Below are 12,230 nucleotides of genomic sequence, written 5' to 3'. Positions count from 1 at the left end.
ACACGTAGAATATATGTTGAATTCTGCCAACAAAAGTTTGCTAGTCACAGGACACAATCATGGGTTTTCTAAACTAACACTAAGACTTATCAATATCAATTCCTTAGTATTGTTTAGATTTTCATAGTTTTATATTTTTTATAGTTTTAAATAATGAATTTGAATAAAATAATGAATTTAAATGAATGAAATAATGAATTTGAATAAAATAATGAATTTAAATGAATGAAATAATGAATTTGAATAAAATGAATTTGAATAAAATAAACATATTGGCAGGGCTCCTATGTTTAAAAATAAAATATTTCTTTTACATAACTGTTATGGCTTTCAAGAGTTTTGTGATTATGAATACTGCTATAAAACTCTGCAGTTATTGACTATGTTTATGTATCACAAACTGATGAATAAATCTGACAATCATTCAGTTAATTTGATCAATAATAGAATCAAATTGTGATGTTTATGCATATATGCAGTAAATGTGATGGGGTAATAGACATGCTGGGACAGGGAATGTTCGTTCTATAAAGTATTCCATTCATCCATAATAAATTTCTTAAATTAAATGTTCTGTCTAATTATCTGTAATTACAACATCAGTATTCTAATCATCATAACATTAACAATTAGTTTGTCAAATAATGTGCTTGTACATTTTCACATTGATTTTGCATGAGAGGCCCCAAATTTATAAAGACCTTAAAAAAACTGCGTGTTTAATGCAAAAGTAATAGCATGAGAGTTAGAATTTACTACTTCATTAGTAGAAGTTAACATTTTGGGATGTCTGTCATTGTGGCAGGCAGAATAATGGCCCCCCAAAGATGCCCAGCTCACATTCTCACAGCCAGAACCTGTGAATACATTACCTTACATGGCAAAAGGGACTTTTCAGATGTGACTTAGAACCTTGAGATAGAAAAATTACACTGGATTATCTTGGAAGGTCAGCAGGAGATATGATTACGGAAGAATGATCAGAGAGATACAATGTTGCTGGCTTTGAAGATGGGGGAAGGGAACCATGAGCCAAGAAATGTGGGTGGCCTCTAGAAGATGGAAAAGGCAAGGAAACAAATTCTTCCCTGGAAGCCACAGAAAGAACGCAGCCCTGCCAATATCTTAATGTTAGTTCAGTGATACCCATGTCAGACATCTGACCTACAGAACAGAAAGATAATAAATTTGCATTGTTTTAAGCCATTAAATTTGTCATAATTTGTTACAGCAACAATAAAAAACTAATGCAGTCATCAATGGCATATTCATTTTTTAAATGGTGGTTTATATTATTGTTTAGCATTTAACATTTCATAATTTTAGTGAAATGAATAGACTTTGAGTATATTAGCTGCAGTATTATATACTAATTAAATATCGAGAATTGTAAATGTATACTACACTTTAAAGGCTCTTTAACAGTTGGCATGCCTCAAAAACAATGTTTTAAGACAGAGAAATACACATTTCAGTTATATTTAGTATACAGATAAATAACTCTATGTGTATAGGGTAACACTATGTATACTGGGCAAAGTCAAAAGAAACATAAGCAAAGCAGAAGAAAAGAATCAAGTATTTTTTTCCAAATAACTATACTTGTATTTTGGAGGGGTGGCATGGGGATGGACAGCAAGATATATATAGCCCTTATAACATCATTTTATTTTTTGAAAAGACTAGTAGTTTATCAGTTGTGAAATTCAACCTAAACTGTCATGATTAAAAACATATTCTCTAAATAGTATGTATACAAACACACTTACACATACACTGCATACACAACAATGCAAGGAATTTCATATATGAGGTCAAAATTATTTTTTTGCCTTTCAGTGTTGTGTAGTCTCAATGATTCCATGCCAAAATATGTGCATCAAGTGTAGAACATTCAGTATTTGTCTTTGAATTTTAACATTGGAAATTTGCTGAAAAAATATGTAATTCAATGAACTACATTTATCTCTAATGGACCTCTGAATGAATCGATGAGCACAAAGTAGAGCAATTACTGAGCAAAAATAGAACTGAACAAACAAAATCACTGTGTAGTGGCAAATACGAATTGTACACACAGCGATATATGCTGCCATAATAAAAATGGAAAAATTTTGAGTGATTCATAAAGTTGACGGTTTGGAAAAGCAAGAAAATCCAACTGACAGTGATACTTGCTCTTGCCCACTCTGCCTAATAAAAAATGGAAGGTTATACTGATTTTTTTTAAAAAATGGAATAACATTTACACAAATAGAAAAACGCTATGAATAACAGAAAAAATAAAATACTATAAAGAGGGATTCCCCAAAATATTTAAAATTAGCATATGTTCAAATAATATGAACTCAAATAATTTACTCAAACTCCTTCTTTGACATTTTCAACAGCATATTAGGTGAAACAATTAACTTTGGGAACATGATTTAGAGTGACACTAACATTTTGCATGAAGTAATATTTCTGCTTTAAGATTTTATACCCTGCACTTTCCAAATTCAATCAAGATTCAGTTCATTATTATTGTTTTCCTAAGGCATCACAGAGTCAGACTTTTTTCACCATGTAAACCATAGTAGCTGAGTCAAAAGCCTTATATTGATTAAGAATTAGGTGGGTTTAAAAAAATATATCTGTGTGGAACTAGGAATGTTTAATTTCTCCTAAAATAATGAATAGCTCTATGAACAATTTCACTGCAAGTAAACAGATCCATTTTTCAGCCCTGTAATCAGTATGCATCTATTTAGCTACTTAACTGCAATGTGCTTCAGTTCATTAGGTGGCTACTGTTGTGTCTCAGCCTAGTTAAAATTTCACAGCAAGTTAATCTGTTTTATTACAAATGAGAACACAAGTCATAATGTCCTCACCATTTGCCAAATACAGGGTTAACAGTATTTGCAACAAATCAATAAGGGTATTTAAAAGGAAAATTGCAAATCTAAAACCCCAATCATTTTTACTCATTGATGACTTCATTTTATTTGGCATTTACGACTTTTACAACCCTGTTACTCTTCATGTATTTCATTCGCGCCCCATCGAAAACAGCTGTAGCTCTTCTGAAACACTGCAGAAGTCTTTTCCAGATTCAGCCAAAGTAACAGAGAAGAGAGATTTCCAAAACTGATACATACTTAGCCGATCAAATCCTCATTATCCCCTGCAATTAGTAAAATTATCTCCAATAATAACTCAGATTCTAGCATATACTTCTATAGTTCGAGGCTTATGCCTAAAAAGAAAGACACATTATAGAAAATGTTATTAATTAGTGTGTACTATCCCCTCTTCTATCATACTATTTCCCTTTTTTGGGAGAGATTGATCACAAATGGTCAAAGGAGACGTTCACCATATTAAATAATTTGAAAATACATTTGAACCTTAATAAAGAGCAGGGTCAATGCTTAGGAAATTTAGTTCTATACAAGATTTAACACAGTCAATTTAGTTTAGGATTTAGTTTATTGGCACTAAAGTATCAATTCTGCCCATTTTTATGGAGATCCTATATTTCATCTCAGTGTATTCCTTCACAACCTTGGAAATATGGTAGTATACACAGAACTTATGAAGTACTCATACATGCATATTAAACATGTTTATATGTACGTGTACACGTGTATAGGTGCTCTTTAATAACAACGTCAATGTTAAATTGTTGCCTCTGATGTTTTATTACATTGATTCTAATCAAGCATTCAGTGGGGTTATGTAATATACAATTTGTCTTTTTATTTTTATTTAATTGGAATTCAACTCGCACTGTAATTACTCTTCCAAATGTTAACCTATTAATGAGTTCCTAAAGGATTTAATGACATTTCGTTGCTGAGGAGTGGCTTTTGGAAGTTTATCTGAATGCTAGATATTTTATTCATGCATTTGTCTTGATATTTCATGTTTAATTGATGTGCTCCTTCTGCATTGTCACCAGAGTTCTGCAGAAACAGAACAGACTGTAACTTGACAGACTTTAATAATAAAATCAGGAACAGGAAAATAAAAAGTTTGTTCATTGTTGCTGCTAACTTGGCTTACCACTAATCCTAAGGAATTTGATGTCCAAATTTGGTATCTCCGAATACTAATGGAAGCTTGACACTTTATGGATCTTTAAGAATCACTTTAAGAATTAGCCTGTGTTCCATAATCACCAATTCACAATTGTATTTAATTTAACATAGATGGATATGGCAGGGTTTTCGTGAATTTAGAAAAAACAAGCAGATTGGGGATGCAGCTGGAACATGTAACCATGAAAGAATCCAAAATCATAGGCACATCCTATGTGTGACCTATGTGACACTTGAACAAAGGACTCTCTCATCTCTTCAATGTGATCAACTTGTTTTGGAAGAGGCTGACAGCTTAAGGTAATCAGCCATAGTATCTGTTCGTAGCATGTAAATGCCCTCAAGTGGGAAAATGGATAGTTCAGTGGGAAAATGCATGGCTTCCAAATTATGTTGTGGGCTTGGACCTCTGCCACCCACCCAAACACACACACACACACGTAAATTACCGTAAATTCTCACTCAAGGCATCCTCATCTCATGTTCTAAAAGACAGTAATAGTTTTGTTTTTCCATAGAGCTTTTAGAATAAGACTCAACTAGTGATTTTTCAGTGAATTTGAATTATCACAGAAAACCCTCTCTGTGTTGACTAATTTTAATACCAGATGTTCACATGCTAATGCTACTGCCTTGTGACCATTTCCTATCAATTCATTAATTGCCAGCTGCTCAGTCAAACAAAAAACGCAGCTAATCAGATGGTATTGGTAAACAGCCAAATAGCAGCTTCCTACTTAAATTTCTTAAATTTTATGGCACACTTACATTACAAAGTTTCGCACAAATACAGAAAAAAATTGTATTATAAGATACTTAAATGTCAAATAAGAAACAGGTTTTCATATCAGTCAGATACTTTACCTATTTTGCTCTCAGAATTTTGCCACATTCAGTGATATAACTGAAGAATGAATAGCCTTGCACGCCTAATGATCATAATGCAATTTCCAATTCATGTTATAGCTATGCTAGTTATTAGCTACAAATGCTAATAGCTGAGCCAACCGTAAAGGAATCTGAGCCAAAACTAAAGACTATGTGCCTGGCGTTAACAATAATCCAAAACTAGTTTCTGGCAAAAACAACAACAAACACCAAAAAATATTTGTTTGCAACTTGTAACGTCTTTTCCAGTTTAGGACTTAAAGCCCGTATCGCTAATGATCATTTATGTTGGAAACACTCCCCAAAGTTTAATATCCAATGAATCATTAGTTTTCATTCATTCATGCAACTAACATTTATTGAGTGCCTAATGTACCTATTGGGGATGGAAGGAAGGCCTATGGGTGTTTTCATATGGCGTGTAGATGCTCATAGTTCAAACTAAAGACTAAATAATCCACATGTAAACATTCAAAGAAAATTTAAAATCAAATACAAATAAGATCAATTTTGATATTAGAATGGGCACCCCTCTTTAGTCCCCACCAGATCCCTAACCCTTCTTTTGTGGCATCGAGCTCAAAGCAGCCATTACAGGTGGACAAATGCTCTCTAGTGGGAGGGCCCAATACCTGTATATGCATCTAATGCTGGGGGAAATCTTGGTCCTAGTACTGATAAGATGATACACAGGGGAATGTATATAGGGGAAGCTACTTCTTTCTCAGGCTAGCTCTTGGCCATATTGGTTTCTACTTATTACTATCTCTATATGGATTCTTGAGTATACAACATAATAAAATAAAATAACATTAGCTTAATATATACTGAGTATTTACTAGATACCAAACAGTGCTATAAGTGTGTTAATAAGATTTATCTCGTTTAGTCTCATGTTAACACTATGAGGTAGGTCCAATTATTATCCTCAATTCATTGGGAGATGAGGCAAACTAAGATACAGGTAGGTTAATTAATTTGCCGCAAATTACATAACAAAGAATGATAAAATCAGGATTCAAATACAGGCAGACAGTCTCAATTCAGAGCCCATGCTCTGAACCCATTATGTCATACTGCCTCCAATGGAATCTGCTTCTTAATGCATCTTACTTAGCTAACAAACTATGACAGCTTTAGAGAGAAAGAGTATATAATTCTATAAATTCTTTTGAGGGTGGTGCTTACATCTGTTTCGTTTTTGTGTTTTTGATAAGGCAATGTAACACAGTCCTTTGAACATACTAAACCTTTGCTAAATCAGTGAATTCTCTGTTTTCTAACAGAAAATGATGACAATAATAATAGAGTAAGCCAATATTCAATAATAATTATTCTTTCTGGCTAACTGCAAGGCTAATTGCAATACACTTGCTGACTTTTAAATCTGTATTATCTGTTTTCCCCAAAGATTACTGGTGACTCTGGACTTTTCATCCACCCTACTTAATGCTCTAGAACAGCGCTGTCCAATAAAATTTTCTGCAATGGTGCAAATGTACTATACTTGTGCTGTCTAATATAGTAGCGACAAGTAACGTGACTATTGAGCACTTGAAATGTGGCTAGCTGCAACTGAGGAACCGAAGTTTTCATTTTATTTAATTAATTTAAATTGAAATAGCCTTTGTAGCCAGTGGCTACCATATTGAACACTGTTGCTGTAGTAGGTACGTTCTATGAATCTAAGACTCATTGCTAATTGTTTACATCCATGGAGGTGGGGAAATTTTTAAACTATAAGCAAATATATATTTTCTTGAGAAGTCTAAGCTTCTAAAAGTCACATAACTTCTCAGAGCCCTAAAAAACTATGGTTTTCTCTTCTACCTGTGAAAAGAAAATAAAAAAGACGACAGCAGTGGTGAATAGCCAGCCAGGTCTATCCTTCCTCATGTTAGCTTTCACAATTTAAGGACATTTGGAGGAATCAACACCTCTAATCATCAAACATTTTCACACTGGAGTAGAAATAGTTACACACTGGTAGAAGAAAAAGGCTCAAATGCAATCATGCTCCTTCCAATTTGACATCATTCTATGTTAAAGTGGTATAATTTCAATTGGATAACAAACTGCTTATTCATTCATTTTATAGCAATTTCTCAAGCTTTTAGTTAACCTGTTATGCTTTTCTGAAGAAATAGACATTAGTAGGTAAACTGGTTGGAAAAGTTTTTGCTTTTTTATTTAATGGATATAGGGGGAGATTGGCATGGAGAGTTTGATCTGATAAACATTTCATATTTCATGTAATGCTTAAAAAGGAGAGTGCTGTGTTGGAGCCTACTGAAACTAGAGCCACTTGTTAAATATTCAGTAATTTTGTGAGCCAGGTGTTAAACTGTTGGTAACTTGAAATCAGTCATGGTGGGGATATTTACATCACAAAAACCGGCAAAAGTTAGAAATCAGAGGTTTTGGTTTTAATTTTGTTTTGTTTTGTTTTTGGAGTGCTGGTTTATAGGCACACCATTTCATGCTGGCCCAAATATAAAATCTAAAACACTGAGAGTTTAAGTCCATTATAGGAATATATATAATGGACTTTAATGTTCAACATTATTTGACTAGGCAAATATTAAGTTTATGAATAAGTACACTAAATGCTGTGTCCATTTGAGTCTTGGAGCATTCAAACACAAGTAGACCGTAACATTATAAAAATACACATTATGTGAATATGCACTCGATCATAGTTCTCTGCATCCTACATTGTTCCTTTTAAAGAACCTGAAAAATTAGAGACAAACATAGCACACTAATAAATCATCTACTAGTAAAATTGTAAGCACAGAGAATGTAGGAAATTTTAAACCATTAGATATAGTTTCCATTCTTGTTAAGACTCTGGAACCCTCGTTTCATAAAGTATAAAACAAAATCTGCAAAAGCATGTTTCCAAAATAGTACATATGAGTTCACTTTGTCTACTTAAATTTTTAATCAAGAATTATAGAGCTATTGGGGAAGGCCCCATGGCCTAATGGTTAGGTTTGGCGTGTTCTGCTTCAGCGGCCCAGGTTTGGTTCCCAAGCACAGACCTACACTACTCATTAGCAGCCATGTTGTGGCGGTGACCCACATACAAAATAGAGGAAGATTGGCACGGACATTAGCTCAGGGCGACTCTTCCTCAGGAAAAAAAAATTATAGAGCTATTAACTCTGTTTATTGTTTGTCTCTCCCCATTATATCATAAGCTTTAAAAACCACCTGATGCATAATAGGGGCTCAATCAATGGAAAACAAAAAATGTGGATGGGCCCACAAACTTTTTAAACCAGATATCAGTGGCTTCTTCTGATTCAATTAGTTGTTAACAAATGCACTTGCTAGCAAGTACCAAATTGGCTTACCTGAATTAAAATGAGGAGTTAACATGGCTTATAGATTAGCCTAACCAGTTTTCTGAGGTAGATTCAATCAGAAGAAATGTAAACATAGAAACAAAGTGTAAGGAAAGTGAGATCCATTTTGCACATAGAAAAATGGAAGCACAGAAATATTAAAATACTTGTTCTCAGGCCCTTTGTTCAGAAATGCTACGTACTGGAAATTAAATATGGTTTGTGTAGCTAGTCATACACTAGCTTATTTATCATATAGTCTGAATATATGACTATATATCACTAGCTCTATTTATCATATAGTCTGAATATTCAAAGCACATACTGCAAGACCAGCTTCCAAGGGAAATTGTGATCACAGTCTCATGATCATCAGTGACGAGGCCCAGGCATCAGCTTAACACAAACTATGCTAAAGAAGCAGGTGTTTAGAAAGATTCTGAAACCATGTTTCAATATCACAGTGTGTTTTTTTTTTTAATTCCAGGGACTTTTTTAAATGATATGAAAATAAGGGAAAGTTTTACTTGAAAGTAAAAAAAAACATATGTAAACAATAAGAATAATTTAAACATATCAAGTTTGGTAGCTCTTTGTGTGAATTTTCATAAACTTTAATACAACTAAAGACATATTTTGGACTTTTTTTGTAATGTGTTCTAATCTCTTACTGTGTAATATCAAGTTTCTGATATATACTTGTTTTTTTGCAGCTGTGTTTTAAATTGTTGAAAGTAGGGATATAATGGAAAAACGAACAGACCTTTAACTATAGAGACAGTAGCTTAGGTGACACTATAATCACATTAGATTGTATATACTATGACTTAATGTTTGTCTCCCTTAAATTCATATGTCGAAATTCTAATCTTTAATGTGATGGTATTTGAAGATGGGGCTTTTGCACGGTAATTAGGTCACGAGGAGGGAGCTCTCATGATGGGGTTAGTGCCCTTATAAGAAAAGGCGTGAGAAAGCTTGCTTTCTTTCTCTTTCTCTTTGCCATGTGAGGACACAGCGAGAAGGTGGCCATCTGCAAACCATGAAGAGAACTCTTGCCAGGAAAGAAATGAGCAGGCATCTTGATCTTGGACTTCCCAACCTCTAGAACTGTGAGAAATAAATTTCTCTTGTTTAAGCCAACCAGTCCATGGTATTTTGTTATAGCGGTGCACTTGAGCTAAGACAATATACTTTATTTTATTTTATTTTTTGAGGAAGATTAGCTCTGAGCTAACATCTGTTGCCAATCCTCCTCTTTTTGCTGAGGAAGATTGGCCCTGGGCTAACATCCATGCCCATCTTCCTCTACTTTATATGTAGGACGCCTGCCAAAGCATGGCTTGATAAGTGGTGCATAGGTCTACACCCAGGATCCAAACCTGTGAACCCCAGGCTGCCAAAGCAGAGCATGCACACTTAACCGCTACACCACCAGGCTGGCCCCTAAGACAATATAATATATACCAAAAATGTTTTTGTGAATCAGGCCATTGTGACTTTCCCTAATTCATAGCGGATTTGTCAGAAAGAAATCAAATTTCATAGTTATGACATTTCTTTCTAAATGTTAAATTTTCTGATCATTCATATTTTGGAAGGACAGTTTACCTCTAAATGGTGAATATAAAGTAAAGGATCTGGTGACTTCAATTCAAATATTTTGTAAAAAAATGAGTAACAATAATTTAAATCTCTGTTTTTATGCCAAACTGCTAGGTTAAAAAATCTGTAAATGTAAATAGAGGAAATGTGTTTTTGTTTGAATAGTTTCTGCATCCCCCAAGTAGTAGTATGTGACAAAGTCTCAATACATAGGTTTGCTCACTGCCTGTGGGATTCTAATAGATTGACCTTCAGAACTGTGCTTCACCAAGATGCACACTGAAAATAAGTTTCTGTTAAAATATAGATCAACAGAGGAAATTTCTGTCCTTATAATTTGGTATCATTTAGCTACTATCATATTGCTAACTGTTCTTGAAAGGAGGGGTGAAGCTTTTAACATATTAACACCCATTTGCCAACTAATTTGAAGATTTTTATTATGATATTTCCTTTGAATTATTATTTTAAAACTAATAATGTTACTATTATACAGTAGCACTTTTGCAAAAACTTGGCAATTATATTAAAAAGCTCTCACTAATCACTGAAATCAACTCTTTTTTAAAAAAAAATTCTTCATTTTCCTATCATCTTCTGATGGAAATCTACAGATTTGTAGAGAAATTTTATCAAAGGAAATTCAAAATAAATATATTGTTTTCAACTGACTTTAATCAAAATAACTATATGAAAGTAGAGCCAATTTTCTTCAGCATAAAATAGTTTCTGTATATTTGGCAAGACTTAAGCATGTAATCTAATGTCAACTTTTAAAAAGCAGTGTCCAATTTTATGTTTGTGAAGGTTCTGACTTGCTTTCTAAAAAGTTGCATGTGAAATAAACAAATCAGCAATAAACAAAAATATAGTTATATTGTTTTAATACCTTAACAATATTTGGATTTTTTAAGGAGAAGATAACTATTCTTTAAATTTCCATCATCACCACCAATACCAAAATGCTAATCATGAGTCTCATCCCCAATTGCCTCTTCACTCCAAATTCTTCACAGAGCTACCAAAAGTCCCAAAGATTCAACCAAAATGTAACTGATTCAGTCTGAGTAATAGTCATTAAGAAAACTAAGTGGATGTACTTTTGAAGAGCCATAAACATGCCTTTATTGAGAGTATTTTTTTATCATTTCAAAGCAAGTACGACAATTCCATTACTTTAAACCACGTTTTGTTTTTTAATAGAGTTTCTCAATTTTGTGTTTGGTCACATTTACTTAGCAGCCACCCAGTTTCAAAATCATAGAACACTTATTCCATCTTTGAAATAATGTTCACAGGTAATTTTTTTCTCAAAGACAACTCTGATTCCCGGTTTACACTCTGATCAAATATTCAAACAACAGAGCTCTGACTTGATAGGATAAACTAATTCATTAAGGGTCACAATCTTCACAGGAAGCACCCTTCTTCTTGGCCATGGAAATATACATGGAGCTTAATAAAAAATTATCAATTTTTCTTTTCCTTTCCTACAAAGGTTATGCTATAAATTTTCTTAATTGTTTAAAAATCCCCAAAACTGGAACCTAATTTAAAATGGAAAAAAATGTCTAGAATCTCAGATTTTCCCTGCCTTCGCTTCTCTCACCTGCATGTACAACTATTATAATCATATCAATTTTACAAGGCCCAGTTCACATCCATCAACAGTAATGCCTTTTGTGATCCCTACTTCCTCTCTTCTTCAAACTAGGTGTGATCTCTCCCTCCTCTAAATTCCTATAGTACTTGGTGATTCTCTACGCTATCCATCACAGTCTGTCTTGTTAGCTCTAGTTAAATGGGTACTTGTTTGCCTCACATTTAGTTTGTGAGCCCTGGAAGTCAGGGACTATGTCTTATATGTCTATTTCCCATATGGCCCAATACAATATGTATATATCAAAGGTATAACATTTGTTGAATAATCGAAGGAACAAAGGAACAAATCAATGGTTGCCCTGATTAACTATACTCTTTTGATCCTATATCCCCTTATATTATCTCCTTGTCAAAAGGAAAATTATATTAAAAAGCCTAGTTCACATTATACTTGGAGAGAGGACAGAGAGGCCATGTGCCAAACTAATAGGAGACATAAGGAGGGATTATAAAATATTATTTGTGTTTCATTACCCAATGGTCATGAAATTTCGAAAAATAGTATTCTGATGATGATAATGATAATGTTGTAAATTATCATAAATATTTATTTAACGTTTCACAGTTTTTAATCTACATTTTACTCACATTATCTCTAGATAGCCAATGAAATAAGTGGGATAGATTACTACTATGATCTTTA

The 12,230-nt window shown here is 33.4% G+C and overlaps 1 protein-coding gene across 8 annotated transcripts in view; it reads right to left on the bottom strand.

Annotated features, from left to right (window-relative positions):
* Nucleotides 1-12,230, bottom strand: part of DACH2 (dachshund family transcription factor 2) — a 495,523-nt gene that overhangs the window by 86,254 nt on the left and 397,039 nt on the right. The gene's annotated exons all lie outside the window — the stretch shown is intronic.

This window comes from Diceros bicornis, chromosome X (assembly GCF_020826845.1).
Source record: "Diceros bicornis minor isolate mBicDic1 chromosome X, mDicBic1.mat.cur, whole genome shotgun sequence".
Taxonomy (NCBI): domain Eukaryota; kingdom Metazoa; phylum Chordata; class Mammalia; order Perissodactyla; family Rhinocerotidae; genus Diceros; species Diceros bicornis.
The sequence above is the reverse complement of the archived record's forward strand: the minus strand, read 5'-3'. Positions and strand labels throughout refer to the sequence as shown.